At 42.3% G+C, this 14632-nt stretch overlaps 1 protein-coding gene across 1 annotated transcript in view; it reads left to right on the forward strand.

The window, feature by feature from the left end:
• Positions 1–11508: 11508 nt before the first annotated feature.
• The window catches only part of LOC139927503 (lethal(3)malignant brain tumor-like protein 4), a 34875-nt gene continuing 31751 nt past the window's right edge, over positions 11509–14632 (forward strand). The window contains 1 exon segment of the mRNA XM_078282274.1: positions 11509–11541. The gene's annotated coding sequence lies outside the window, so the exon portion shown is untranslated.

The following is a 14632-nucleotide window of genomic DNA, read 5'->3' on the forward strand; positions in this document are numbered from 1 at the left end:
AAGACTGTGGTGTACTGATCAGCTCCCAGTAGAAACCAGTAGAGACTGTGGTGTACTGGTCAGCTCCCAGTAGAAACCAGTAGAGACGGTGGTGTACTGGTCAGCTCCCAGTAGAAACCAGTAGAAGACTGTGGTGTACTGGTCAGCTGCCAGTAGAAACCAGAAGACTGTGTTGTACTGGTCAGCTGCCAGTAGAAACCAGTAGAGACGGTGGTGTACTGGTCAGCTCCCAGTAGAAACCAGTAGAGACTACTGGTCAGCTCCCAGTAGAAACCAGTAGAGACTACTGGTCAGCTCCCAGTAGAAACCAGTACAGACTGTGATGTACTGGTCAGCTCCCAGTAGAAACCAGAAGACTGTGGTGTACTGGTCAGCTCCCAGTAGAAACCAGTAGAGACGGTGGTGTACTGGTCAGCTCCCAGTAGAAACCAGTAGAGACGGTGGTGTACTGGTCAGCTCCCAGTAGAAACCAGTAGAAGACTGTGGTGTACTGGTCAGCTGCCAGTAGAAACCAGAAGACTGTGTTGTACTGGTCAGCTGCCAGTAGAAACCAGTAGAGACGGTGGTGTACTGGTCAGCTCCCAGTAGAAACCAGTAGAGACTACTGGTCAGCTCCCAGTAGAAACCAGTAGAGACTACTGGTCAGCTCCCAGTAGAAACCAGTACAGACTGCGGTGTACTGGTCAGCTCCCAGTAGAAACCAGTAGAGACTGCGGTGTACTGGTCAGCTGCCAGTAGAAACCAGTAGAGACTGCGGTGTACTGGTCAGCTCCCAGTAGAAACCAGTAGAGACGGTGGTGTACTGGTCAGCTCCCAGTAGAAACCAGTAGAGACGGTGGTGTACTGGTCAGCTCCCAGTAGAAACCAGTAGAGACTGCGGTGTACTGGTCAGCTGCCAGTAGAAACCAGTAGAGACTGTGGTGTACTGGTCAGCTGCCAGTAGAAACCAGTAGAGACTGCGGTGTACTGGTCAGCTGCCAGTAGAAACCAGTAGAGACTGTGGTGTACTGTGTGATCTGTGGTTCTGACATATTTCTGTTTCTTGTTTATTAACATTTTGATGTTGTGGTGTTGGAGTCAGACTGCAGCCTCGTTAAATATTCATGTTCCTGTCTGTGTGGCAGGAAGTCCGACTCTTAAAGTATTGATCCTGGTTGTGTGTGTGTGTGTGTGTGTGTGTGTGTGTGTGTGTGTGTGTGTGTTGGGGCCCTGAGGGCGGAACCTTGGTGTAATGGTTTTGGTTCCCTGGGGAGCACAGAGTGCGGTGCGCAGGCTAACGGTAGCTGCTGCTGTCCATTAGAGGGAAATGGATCCTTTCAGAGATAAGTGGCCTCACTCAGGTCCTCACATTAATCTGACTTGGTTATTCTCCACCACACTGCGAGTAAAACATCTGCTGCTGAACATCCGGCTCTGGGAAACTCATTGATTGATTTATAGATTGATTGATTGATCTGATGTCAGTGTTGTCCAGTCAGTCCACGTGGCTTTGCAACACACACACACACACACACACACACACACACACACACACACATCATACATCATACTGTGACAAAACACACAGGGTCAAAGGTCAGGTTCAGTTTCCCCCTTTACTGAGGAATATCTAACATCCTGCAGAATCATCAAACCAAAGGATTACTACTACTGCTACTACTACTACTAGTACTACTGCTACTACTACTGCTACTACTGCTACAACTGCTACTGCTACTACTACTACTGCTACTACTGCTACTACTACTACTACTAGTACTACTGCTACTACTACTGCTACTACTACTACTGCTACTACTGCTACTACTGCTACTACTGCTGCTACTACTACTACTACTACTAGTACTACTGCTACTACTACTAGTAGTACTACTGCTACTACTACTGCTACTACTACTACTACTGCTACTACTGCTACTACTACTGCTACTACTGCTACTACTACCACTACTACTACTGCTACTACTACTGCTACTACTGCTACTGCTGCTACTACTACTACTACTACTGCTACTACTGCTACTACTGCTACTACTACCACTACTACTACTGCTACTACTACTACTACTACTACTACTAGTACTACTGCTACTACTGCTACTACTACTGCTACTACTACTGCTACTACTGCTACTACTACTGCTACTGCTGCTGCTGCTACTACTACTACTACTACTACTGCTGCTACTACTGCTACTGCTGCTACTACTACTACTACTACTAGTACTACTACTGCTACTACTACTGCTACTACTACTACTGCTACTACTACTACTACTAGTACTACTGCTACTACTGCTACTACTGCTACTGCTACTACTACTACTAGTACCATTCCTACTACTGCTACTGCTGCTACTACTACCACTACTGCTACTACTACTACCACTACTACTACTGCTACTACTACTACTACTCCTACTACTACTGCTACTTCTACTACTACTACTGCTACTACTGCTACTACTACTACTGCTACTGCTACTTCTACTACTACTACAGCTGCTACTACTACTAATACTAATAAAACTGCTACTACTACTAATACTAATAATCAGGGGTGAGTCAAGTCAAGTAATGCACATGAGTAAAAATAGTTTTTTTCAAGGAACGAGTACTTTTAGTTCTTTTTTTTAAACTGTACTTCGACTCTTTACTCGAGTATATTTTTGAGCCAGTAATCTACTTTTTACTTCACTACATTTGCCATTTATACCTTCGTTACACCTAGTCTGCTGTAAATGTGGGGATTGAGTGTCGGGGGAGGAGAGAGGAGCATCTCTACTGCAGATCCAAGCTGCCAGCTGCCTGGAGAAACATAAGCTCCAGCTGTCTTCTGACCACGATGTGATGATGACGGAGCAACACCCAGAACAAGAGGCGGCTTCCAACAAATGGGAATCCCCAAATGAAAAATGTGAATGGAAAGAAGTTTTCATTCTCTAGTTGATTGACTGAGGTCTTGGTACAGGGAGTAATACTACAGAACAGAATATCTGAGTTTTAATTAATTGTATTGTATTCGGTATCTACGGCATTTTGGGGCTGTAATAGGTTTGGTTACTTTGATAATGTCTGTAAATACTAGAGTTAAACAGACTTATATTCTGTTTTATAAAGGGCTAAGAAAGTTTTATCAACAAGTGCTGTTTTTTCATTATTTTGCACTGGCCCGCACACCCTAAAAAATATTAAAATGGAAAGTAACTTGTACTTTGAGTAATTTATTAACCAGGTACTTTTTTACTTTTACTTGAGTAGGTTTCTCAAATGGTAATTTTCACTTTTACTTGAGTCATTTTTTATGGGAGTAATTGTACTTTTACTTGAGTATAGATTTTCAGTACTCTACCCACCACTGCTAATAATACTGCTACTACTACTACTGCTGCTACTACTGCTACTACTACTAATACTAATAATACTGCTACTACTACTAATACTACTGCTGCTACTACTGCTACTACTACTGCTACTACTACTACTACTACTAATATTGCTACTACTAATGAAGCATCGCGTTTCAGGCAGGACACGGACGTCACGCGTTGCTAGTCATCTACCAGCTGATCGCCACGCACACCAATCATGTTCCATTCTCATAACAAGGCGGTCTATTTAAATGGCCTCCTACACTGATTCCTGCTTCACAACTGCTGCACACTCTGCTGCTCGGTAAAGCTTTACCTCCACCTCCCCAGCTTTACCTCCACCTCCCCAGCTTTACCTCTACCTCCCCAGCTTTACCTCCACCTCCCCAGCTTTACCTCCACCTCCCTAGCTTTACCTCCACCTCCCCAGCTTTACCTCCACCTCCCCAGCTTTACCTCCACCTCCCCAGCTTTACCTCCACCTCCCCAGCTTTACCTCCACCTCCCTAGCCGCCACCTGGTATAGTCTATGCAGTCGAGCCTCGGTGGCTCTTAAGTGTCAACACTGCTGAGTGCTGCTGCTCTGGCTCTGCTCTGTATTCTCCCATGGGGGATTTGCAGCAGCTGCTGGGTCAGCAGGGAGCTGCTAGAGCAATACAAACATAACTTTATTACCATTAGCTGCAATTATTGGTTTACCTTGTGATTAATGGGTTTTATCTTCTGACTAAAGTGTTCCTGACTGAACTACTACTACTGCTACTACTGCTACTACTGCTACTGCTACTGCTACTGCTACTGCTACTACTACTACTGCTACTACTACTACTGCTACTACTGCTACTGCTACTGCTACTACTGCTACTACTACTACTGCTACTACTGCTACTGCTACTGCTACTGCTACTGCTACTACTACTACTGCTACTACTACTACTGCTACTACTGCTACTGCTACTGCTACTGCTACTACTACTACTGCTGCTACTACTGCTGCTACTGCTACTGCTACTACTACTACTGCTGCTACTACTGCTACTACTAGTACTGCTACTATTACTGCTACTACCACTGCTACTACTACTACTGCTGCTACTACTGCTGCTACTGCTACTGCTACTGCTACTACTACTACTGCTGCTACTACTGCTACTACTAGTACTGCTACTATTACTGCTACTACTACTGCTACTACTACTACTGCTACTACTGCTACTGCTACTACTACTGCTGCTACTGCTACTGCTACTGCTACTACTACTACTGCTGCTGCTACTACTGCTACTACTAGTACTGCTACTATTACTGCTACTACCACTGCTACTACTATTACTGCTGCTGCTACTACTATTACTGCTGCTACTACTACTACTACTACTGCTGCTACTACTACTGCTACTACTACTGCTACTACTACTACTACTGCTGCTACTACTACTACTGCTACTACTATTACTGCTGCTACTACTACTACTACTACTACTGCTGCTACTACTACTGCTACTACTACTGCTACTACTATTACTGCTGCTACTACTACTACTACTGCTGCTACTACTACTACTACTACTACTGCTACTACTACTACTGCTGCTGCTACTACTACTACTGCTACTACTATTACTGCTGCTACTACTACTACTACTACTGCTGCTGCTACTACTACTGCTGCTGCTACTACTACTGCTACTACTACTATTACTGCTACTACTACTGCTACTACTACTACTACTACTAATACTGCTACTACTACTGTTACTACTGTTACTACTGCTAGTATTACTTACTACTGCTACTACTAATACAATTACTACTACTGCTACTACTATCTCATCTAATCTCATCTCACCTGATTTCATTTCATCTCATTTCATCTAAGTCTAACCCAACTTTTCAAAATCCCAAATCCCCTTCTGTTCTCTCCACCAATCACAGAGGACTAACCAGTTTAAAGTCTTTAAGGAAAGAAAAACTTAACTGAAACCACATGACAGAACTGTTTAAACTACATGACAGAACTGTTTAAACCACATGATGGAACTGTTTAAACCACATGACAGAACTGTTTAAACCACATGATGGAACTGTTTAAACCACATGACAGAACTGTTTAAACCATATGACGGAACTGTTTAAACTACATGACGGAACTGTTTAAACTACATGACAGAACTGTTTAAACCACATGACAGAACTGTTTAAACCACATGACTGAACTGTTTAAACCACATGACGGAACTGTTTAAACCACATGACGGAACTGTTTAAACCACATGACGGAACTGTTTAAACCACATGACGGAACTGTTTAAACCACATGACAGAACTGTTTAAACTACATGACGGAACTGTTTAAACCACATGACGGAACTGTTTAAACCACATGACGGAACTGTTTAAACCACATGACGGAACTGTTTAAACCACATGACGGAACTGTTTAAACCACATGACGGAACTGTTTAAACCACATGATGGAACTGTTTAAACCACATGATGGAACTGTTTAAACCACATGACAGAACTGTTTAAACCACATGACGGAACTGTTTAAACCACATGATGGAACTGTTTAAACCACATGACAGAACTGTTTAAACCACATGACGGAACTGTTTAAACCACATGATGGAACTGTTTAAACCACATGACAGAACTGTTTAAACCACATGACGGAACTGTTTAAACCACATGATGGAACTGTTTAAACCACATGACAGAACTGTTTAAACCACATGACAGAACTGTTTAAACCACATGACAGAACTGTTTAAACTACATGACAGAACTGTTTAAACCATATGACAGAACTGTTTAAACCACATGACAGAACTGTTTAAACCACATGACAGAACTGTTTAAACTACATGACAGAACTGTTTAAACCACATGACAGAACTGTTTAAACCACATGACGGAACTGTTTAAACCACATGATGGAACTGTTTAAACTACATGACAGAACTGTTTAAACCACATGGCAGTACTGTTTAAACCACATGATGGAACTGTTTAAAACACCACCACATGTTAACTGTAACAGACTGGATCCAACAGATTTTAAACTGATTGATCACCAGCTTTGACTGTTTTTACAAAATATGAATTTCATTTTGGGAAAAACTACATGAGAAAAAGTGAAGACTTTACTTCTCTGTCTCCTGACCCTGTTTCAACTGCTTCATTGTCTCTCTACCTCTCTCTACCTCTCTCTACCTCTCTACCTCTCTCTACCTCTCTACCTCTCTACCTCTCTCTACCTCTCTCTACCTCTCTCTACCTCTCTCTACCTCTCTACCTCTCTCTACCTCTCTCTACCTCTCTCTACCTCTCTACCTCTCTACCTCTCTCTACCTCTCTACCTCTCTCTACCTCTCTCTACCTCTCTCTACCTCTCTACCTCTCTACCTCTCTACCTCTCTCTACCTCTCTGGATCATCAATACACTGATAAAGACAGCAGTAACCAGGATATCAATGTTATCAATGACTAGCGATCAGTAATCAATGCTGATCAGAAGAGGAGAAGCAGACTTACCTCCTGGTGGTTCAACTGCTGATACTCCGTCTGCACACACACACACACACACTGAGAGAGAGAGAGAGAGAGAGAGAGAGAGAGAGGGAATGGAAATGGGAGGGGCCAAGACAGAGAGAGAGCAGCTCCACTGTCTGTTGCTATGGGCGACGAGGAGAGCTGGTCTGTCTGAGTATTATGGTCTGGAGCTCCCAGTATAGACTGACAGCTGGACATACTGGGAGCGTGTAGGTGTGTGTGTGTGTGTGGGCGTGTGTGTGTGTGTGTGTGTGTGTGTGTGGGTGTGTGTGTGGGTGGGTGTGGGTGTGTGTGTGTCAGACATTTGTTGACATTCCTGTACCAATGAGATCATGACCATCCTCAACTCACACATACACACACACACACACACATTTTAAATTTCTGCATTGATTAGATTGGCCTCAGGTCAATATTTCGGTGTGTGTGTGTGTGTGTGTGTGTGTGTGTGTTCCGGTGATACCATTACAGCTGAGTATGATTTATGTTGCTCAGAGCTGGAAACTATAAAACTGCTGAGTGAACGATCTAATGGAAGGCACACACACACACACACACACACACACAGACACACACACACAGAGACACACACAGAGACAAGCACACACACACACACACAGAGACACACACAGAGACACACACAGAGACAAGCACACACACACACACACAGAGACACACACAGAGACACACACAGAGACAAGCACACACACACACACACACACACAGAGACACACACAGAGACAAGCACACACACACACACACAGAGACACACACAGAGACACACACAGAGACAAGCACACACACACACACACAGAGACACACACAGGCACACACACACACATTGTTTACTGGTTGCTGCAGTGCGTCATATATGAGTGATGGTTGAGTTCTATAGATTATAGATTACTAATCAATGTGTTGATTGATCTTCATCTAAATCAGTAATCTATACTTTAATGGATCAGATGTTGTGTCACTTCCTGTCAGTTCAGGTTCAGCAGGAGGCGCAGAAGAAGAAACATCCAGAGAAACTGATCTGATCTCATCTGATCTGATCTAAATTGATCTGATCTGAATTGATCTGATCTGATCTGATCTGATCTGATCTGAATTGATCTGATCTGATCTGATCTGATCTGATCTGATCTGAATTGATCTGAACTGAATTGATCTGATCTGACTGGTCTGATCTGAATTGATCTGATCTGATCTGAATTGATCTGATCTGAATTGATCTGATCTGAACTGAATTGATCTGATCTGACTGGTCTGATCTGAATTGATCTGATCTGATCTGAATTGATCTGATTTGATCTCATGTGATCTGATCTGAACTGATCTGAACTAGGGATGTCCAACAAAAATCGACGATCGATTTATTGTCTGTTATGTATTAACTGCTTACGTATCACATCGATTAACCTTAACGGTTAACGGCTGTTTGAATTGCGTCATCGCAGCCGGTTAGTCCAACCGACCAAACGACCATTAAACCACAGTGGAGAGCTCCAGCACTTGATACGAATCCACTGGACTGGTGGAAAGAACCAGGCAGGATCCCAGGATGACAGCACTAACGCAGCGGTGCCTCTGCACCCCGGGACCTCTGTCCCGTCAGAGCGTCTTCTCTGGGACCTCTGTCCCGTCAGAGCGTCTTCTCTGGGACCTCTGTCCCGTCAGAGCGTCTTCTCTGGGACTTCTGTCCCGTCAGAGCGTCTTCTCTGGGACCTCTGTACCGTCAGAGCGTCTTCTCTGGGACCTCTGTCCCGTCAGAGCGTCTTCTCTGGGACCTCTGTCCCGTCAGAGTGTCTTCTCTGGGACCTCTGTCCCGTCAGAGCGTCTTCTCTGCCGCTGGACAGAAGGTGTGTATGTGGTGTGTTACTCCGGAGCGTTTGGACATGCTGATCTGTATAAATAAAAATGTTTAGGCAACAGGCCTAAAACAGTTAACCCCAGACGATTTGGTCAACAATAGTTTTTTTAAAATTTCATTTGGAGTTTGGAAACGTTATTTTCGTCGGATTAATATTGGAATATGAGAATGGCAGATGAAAATGCGGCAGGATTTTATGAGTCATAACTGCAGCCTCAGCCTTCATAATATTCTTATTTAGTTCTTTATGATTACAGACTCCAGTCAGCTTCAGTATGTTTGTCAGTGTGACTTACGTTGTCTGGATAACGCTTCGATTCAAAGTGTGTGTAGTGGCGCGCGCGCGCGCGTGTGTGTGTGTGTGTGTGTGTGTGTGTGTGTGGGGGGGGGGGGGGGGCAGGGCGTTGTAACATATTTGGGCCTAACAAACATCGATATTTGATCGTTAACTAGCAGTGCAAATCGATCAAGATATTTTTTGAAAATGTGCATCCCTAATCTGATCTGATCTGATCTGAATTGATCTGATCAGTTTTCTTTCTCCTAGAAGAAAATGATTTTAGGTTTTCTGTTTGTTCAGATGTTTGAGTTGAAATCTAAAAAGTATTTTTCAGCTTTCTGTCTTTACACTGTTGACAGTCTCTCTTCTGGAGGCAGCCATGTTTTTCTGTACCTCCGGTTTCCATGGCAACACTTTGATGTTTTGTGAGTGTCAGTGTTGAGTCTTCTGCCTCAGTCTGTCTGCTCTGTGTTCTGGTTTGTTTTGCTGTGTGATCTTAATACAGAGAGGTCTGAGGCAGAACAGGTGCATGATGGGACTTTCCTCTGCTCACTGGGCGTCCTGCGGCTCAGCGGTCTGAGGGGTCGAGTCCGGCCAGGACCTTCGTCATGTGTCATCCTCTCTCCTAGTCTTTCCTCTCTCTCTCTCCTAGTCTTTCCCCTCTCTCTCTCCTAGTCTTTCCTCTCTCTCCTAGTCTTTCCTCTCTCCTAGTCTTTCCTCTCTCCTAGTCTTTCCTCTCTCTCTCCTAGTCTTTCCTCTCTCTCTCTCCTAGTCTTTCCTCTCTCTCTCTCCTAGTCTTTCCTCTCTCTCCTAGTCTTTCCTCTCTCTCTCTCCTAGTCTTTCCTCTCTCTCTCTCCTAGTCTTTCCTCTCTCTCTCCTAGTCTTTCCTCTCTCTCCTAGTCTTTTCTCTCTCTCTCTCTCCTAGTCTTTCCTCTCTCTCTCCTAGTCTTTCCTCTCTCTCCTAGTCTTTTCTTTCTCTCTCCTAGTCTTTCCTGTCTCTCTCCTAGTCTTTCCTCTCTCTCCTAGTCTTTCCTGTCTCTCTCCTAGTCTTTCCTCTCTCTCCTAGTCTTTCCTCTCTCCTAGTCTTTCCTCTCTCTCTCCTAGTCTTTCCTCTCTTTCCTAGTCTTTCCTCTCTCTCTCCTAGTCTTTCCTGTCTCTCTCCTAGTCTTTCCTCTCTCTCCTAGTCTTTCCTGTCTCCTAGTCTTTCCTCTCTCTCTCCTAGTCTTTCCTCTCTCTCCTAGTCTTTCCTGTCTCCTAGTCTTTCCTCTCTCTCTCCTAGTCTTTCCTCTCTCTCCTAGTCTTTCCTGTCTCCTAGTCTTTCCTCTCTCTCTCCTAGTCTTTCCTCTCTCTCTCCTAGTCTTTCCTCTCTCTCTCCTAGTCTTTCCTGTCTCTCTCTGCTGTAAAACTACAACAATAAAGACAAAAAAACCTTAACCCCAAAGTAATGGGAAATGAGCGATCTTCTGTCTGTCTCAAATTTTATTTGCTTTATTGTCATGAATGTTATAAAGAATGTTATAGAATATAAAGATGTTGCCAAAGCAACAATACAACAGTCATCAACAATAAAATATGTAAAAGATAAAGTCTTACAATAATCAGATAAAAAACAAAACAAAATAAAAATTAGTTATGAAATAGTTATTATGAAAAGTGACAAATGGGAGAAAATATAATGGGAACATTCACATAAACACACATTATACTACACATAAACACACATTATACTACACATAAACACACATTATACACATAAACACACATTATACTACACATAAACACACATTATACTACACATAAACACACATTATACTACACATAAACACACATTATACACATAAACACACATTATACTACACATAAACACACATTATACACATAAACACACATTATACACATAAACACACATTATACTACACATAAACACACATTATACACATAAACACACATTATACTACACATAAACACACATTATACACAAACACACATTATACTACACATTAACACACATTATACACATAAACACACATTATACTACACATAAACACACATTATACACAAACACACATTATACTACACATAAACACACATTATACACATAAACACACATTATACTACACATAAACACACATTATACACATAAACACATTATACACATAAACACACATTATACTACACATAAACACACATTATACACATAAACACACATTATACACATAAACACACATTATACACATAAACACACATTAATCCCTTATTACTGGGACTGATAATGAGAAAACTCTCTGTCTCTCTGTCTCTGTCTCTCTCTCTCTCTCTCTCTCTCTCTCTCTCTCTCTCTCTCTCTCTCTCTCTCTCTCTCCCACCCCCTCCTCCGCGGAGTTCCGGGCATGCGCACTCTCTTATCGTAGTCACTACTTCCGTGTTGTGTTGCTGTCAACACTGTGAGGGAAGAAACGACGGTAAGAAATCAATAACTTTAATTCAAACGCTTCAGATTTTAATAATTAGCGGCGCGAGCTTCAGTCAGCGGCTTGTTGTTGTAGTTCGACCCGGCCGGAGGCGCGCGGGGCCGGGCCGCAGCCCCGCACTTTACCGCCGGGTTCGGCTGTTGTGTTTCCTGACAGAGTCAAGCTAGCAGAATAAGAAACACTACGTCCGGTCGTTCCTTTCAAAATAAAAGACTTGTTGACGAACGTTCGAAAGATTCCATTAGATGAAACTTGATTGGTTCCTGTTGGGTCTCTGCAGCAGCAGAATAATAAAATATAAATAAGAATATTAAGTTCCTGCAAACATCAACAGATTTTAAATAGAAAAGTTTGACTGAACTCATGAAAAAACAGATTACAGAATTAAAGGATAAGGCTGGTGTTTTTTAATGCATTTCTTACCATCAACAAATCCTATGAAAATATCAAAATCATCAATGATTTTGTTTTGCCAGCAAGTCTGGTCCATGTAGCGGTCCCAGTGCAGCCTCATGTCCCAGCAGCCATAGAACCGCATTGTATTAAAAACTATTAAAACCCGTCCCAGAGCCATGCTGCTGCTCTGCAGCATATTTCATCATCACGATGCACCGGGCCGGACGACTTTTTCCTCAAACGACTTAATAAGCCGACCGTAAACACGTTTTCCGTCTCGGGAAAGTAGTTCCGTAGCACAGAAAATAGTCCCCGGCGTAATGAAGAATTTGTTCCCGTTTGAATTTGATTTGGTAATAACTACAACAGTCTGACTTTTCATGGTAACAGTTAGAGATTTTTAAAATGTAAACTATGTCTTTGTGAGCTGTATTTAAAGGTTTTTAGCTTCCAATTGGAGCCAATGACTTCCGGGTTGACGGATAAAAACAGAAAGTGGGAAGTCAGAAAGTAACGGGAGGAGAGCAAACGCATTGTTGATTTTGTTATTTTCATAGGATTTGTTGACGGTAAACAATGCATTAAAAAACACCAGCCTTATCCTTTAAGATAATGTGCAAAAAATCTGCAGTAGAACAGATTAAGTTAAAGAAACATAAATGAAAAAAAGTAAAATATGCAAATATACCAAAAAGAATAGAAAAGAAATTTGAATATTACAAATAGTAAAGAGAAGATCAGGTGCATGTTATGGAGGAATCTGTTGCTACAGTTCAGCTCTCCTGAGGCCTGAGGCCTGTACTACGAAGCAGGATTTGAGGTTAGCGAGGTAACGTCAGGTTTAACTCGGGGTTTTCGGTCTCACGAAGGTGGTTCACTTTTAACCGGGGTAGATCACCATGGTAACTGATGCTGCACGGCTAACCTGCTCCGGAGCAGGTTCAGTTCAGGGTATCGGATCAAAACGGATGAAAGGCCTTCTGACCAATCAGCTCTCTGGAAACAGGGAGTCACCATTCCTACAGGATCCCAATATGGACAAAAATGAAAGTCACAATAAAAAACTGAAAACTGTTAGGCTACCGTAAATCCTCTAATAGTGGCCGGTAGTCAATTAAAAGCCGGGTCTCCGATAACGGCCGGGGCGTGGTCGACACAAACAAATAAAGGGAAACCCCGGGAACCGTCGGCAGTAAGTCCTCGGCGCGGCGAAACCTCCATGGTTGTCTGTGTCTGTCTCTCCGCCGACAGGACAGAGGGCCGTCAGCTGGACTGAGCTCACACATCGAAATAAACGCCGATATGATGTAACTGTATAGATTCTATTCTTAGCTTCAGTTAGCTTCAGTTAGCTTCAGTTAGCTTCAGTTAGCTTCAACTTACATGCAAACAACGGTGGATACCGGTAAACTCCTGCTGCCTGTTATATAATGTAACTGTAGTTTGTAGTTATATAATGTAACTGTAGTTTGTAGTTATATAATGTAACTGTAGTTTGTAGTTATAATGTAACTGTAGTTTGTAATTATATAATGTAACTGTAGTTTGTAGTTATATAATGTAACTGTAGTTTGTAGTTATATAATGTAACTGTAGTTTGTAGTTATATAATGTAACTGTAGTTTGTAGTTATATAATGTAACTGTAGTTTGTAGTTATATAATGTAACTGTAGTTTGTAGTTATATAATGTAACTGTAGTTTGTAGTTATATAATGTAACTGTAGTTTGTAGTAACGTACAAGTGTCACCAGACGGCTCGGCCGGCGGAAGTCTCCGGAGCGTGCCGTCGTCGATTACCGTAATTATCGTAATGCATCGCAGTAACAAAAAAACGTCTACCTAACGAACCCCAACAGAAGCAGATCAGAAAACAAGGAGGCTTCGTACTAAAATATAAGCTAATTAATTGCGCTGACTTTATTTAATTGGATTCCCAACAGTGTTTGGTTCAGTGTCGGCTATTCATATTCCATTACCGCAGCCCTGAAGAACATGAGGCCGACTTTATGAATAGAAAATCTTTTTACAGCCTCAATGTGTCCACAAACTATTTTATCAATGAAAAATATGCCCACTGTGTCCTAATGACAGGCAGTTCCTCCAGTAATCCTCTTTAGCCTTGGAAGCAGAAACAACTTTTACTTTTCGCGGTTATGTTTTGTAATGCTGACAGTTATTCATTATAAGAATTTGTTCTTCTTGAGAGAAGAACCCAATGTTAGTAGCTATCCATTTCTTTCCGATACCCATGTTGAAAATGTCAGCAGGAAATATTAGGGCTTATATCATCCTATAATTAGGTCTATTGTTTATGGCTTTTATTGTTTGATTAGACTATTTTATTATTTTCGCCTATTTTTAGGCTATTACTTATTTTTATAGTTTTGCGCTTATATTCTATGTCCTTTTCCCCACTGAATCATATTACTTTTGCTGCACAACTATCTAATTTCCCCACGGGGATCAATACTTTCATCTTATCTTATCCGAATTGTCTGATCTGGATCTGTCCATGTTGCATGTGATTGGCTATTTGTTACAAACCCCGCCTCTTTCATGTGAACGTGCTCATAGCTGACAGGTAAATCCTGGGTTGACGGAGCCGGTTGATAAGCAGCAGTGAGACGGTGTCTGGATCCCCGTGTTAGTTTAGTGAAGCTGACTCAAACACACCTGACTGTTGG

The sequence above is a fragment of the Centroberyx gerrardi genome, unplaced genomic scaffold, assembly GCF_048128805.1.
Source record: "Centroberyx gerrardi isolate f3 unplaced genomic scaffold, fCenGer3.hap1.cur.20231027 Scaffold_59, whole genome shotgun sequence".
Classification (NCBI taxonomy): Eukaryota; Metazoa; Chordata; class Actinopteri; order Beryciformes; family Berycidae; genus Centroberyx; species Centroberyx gerrardi.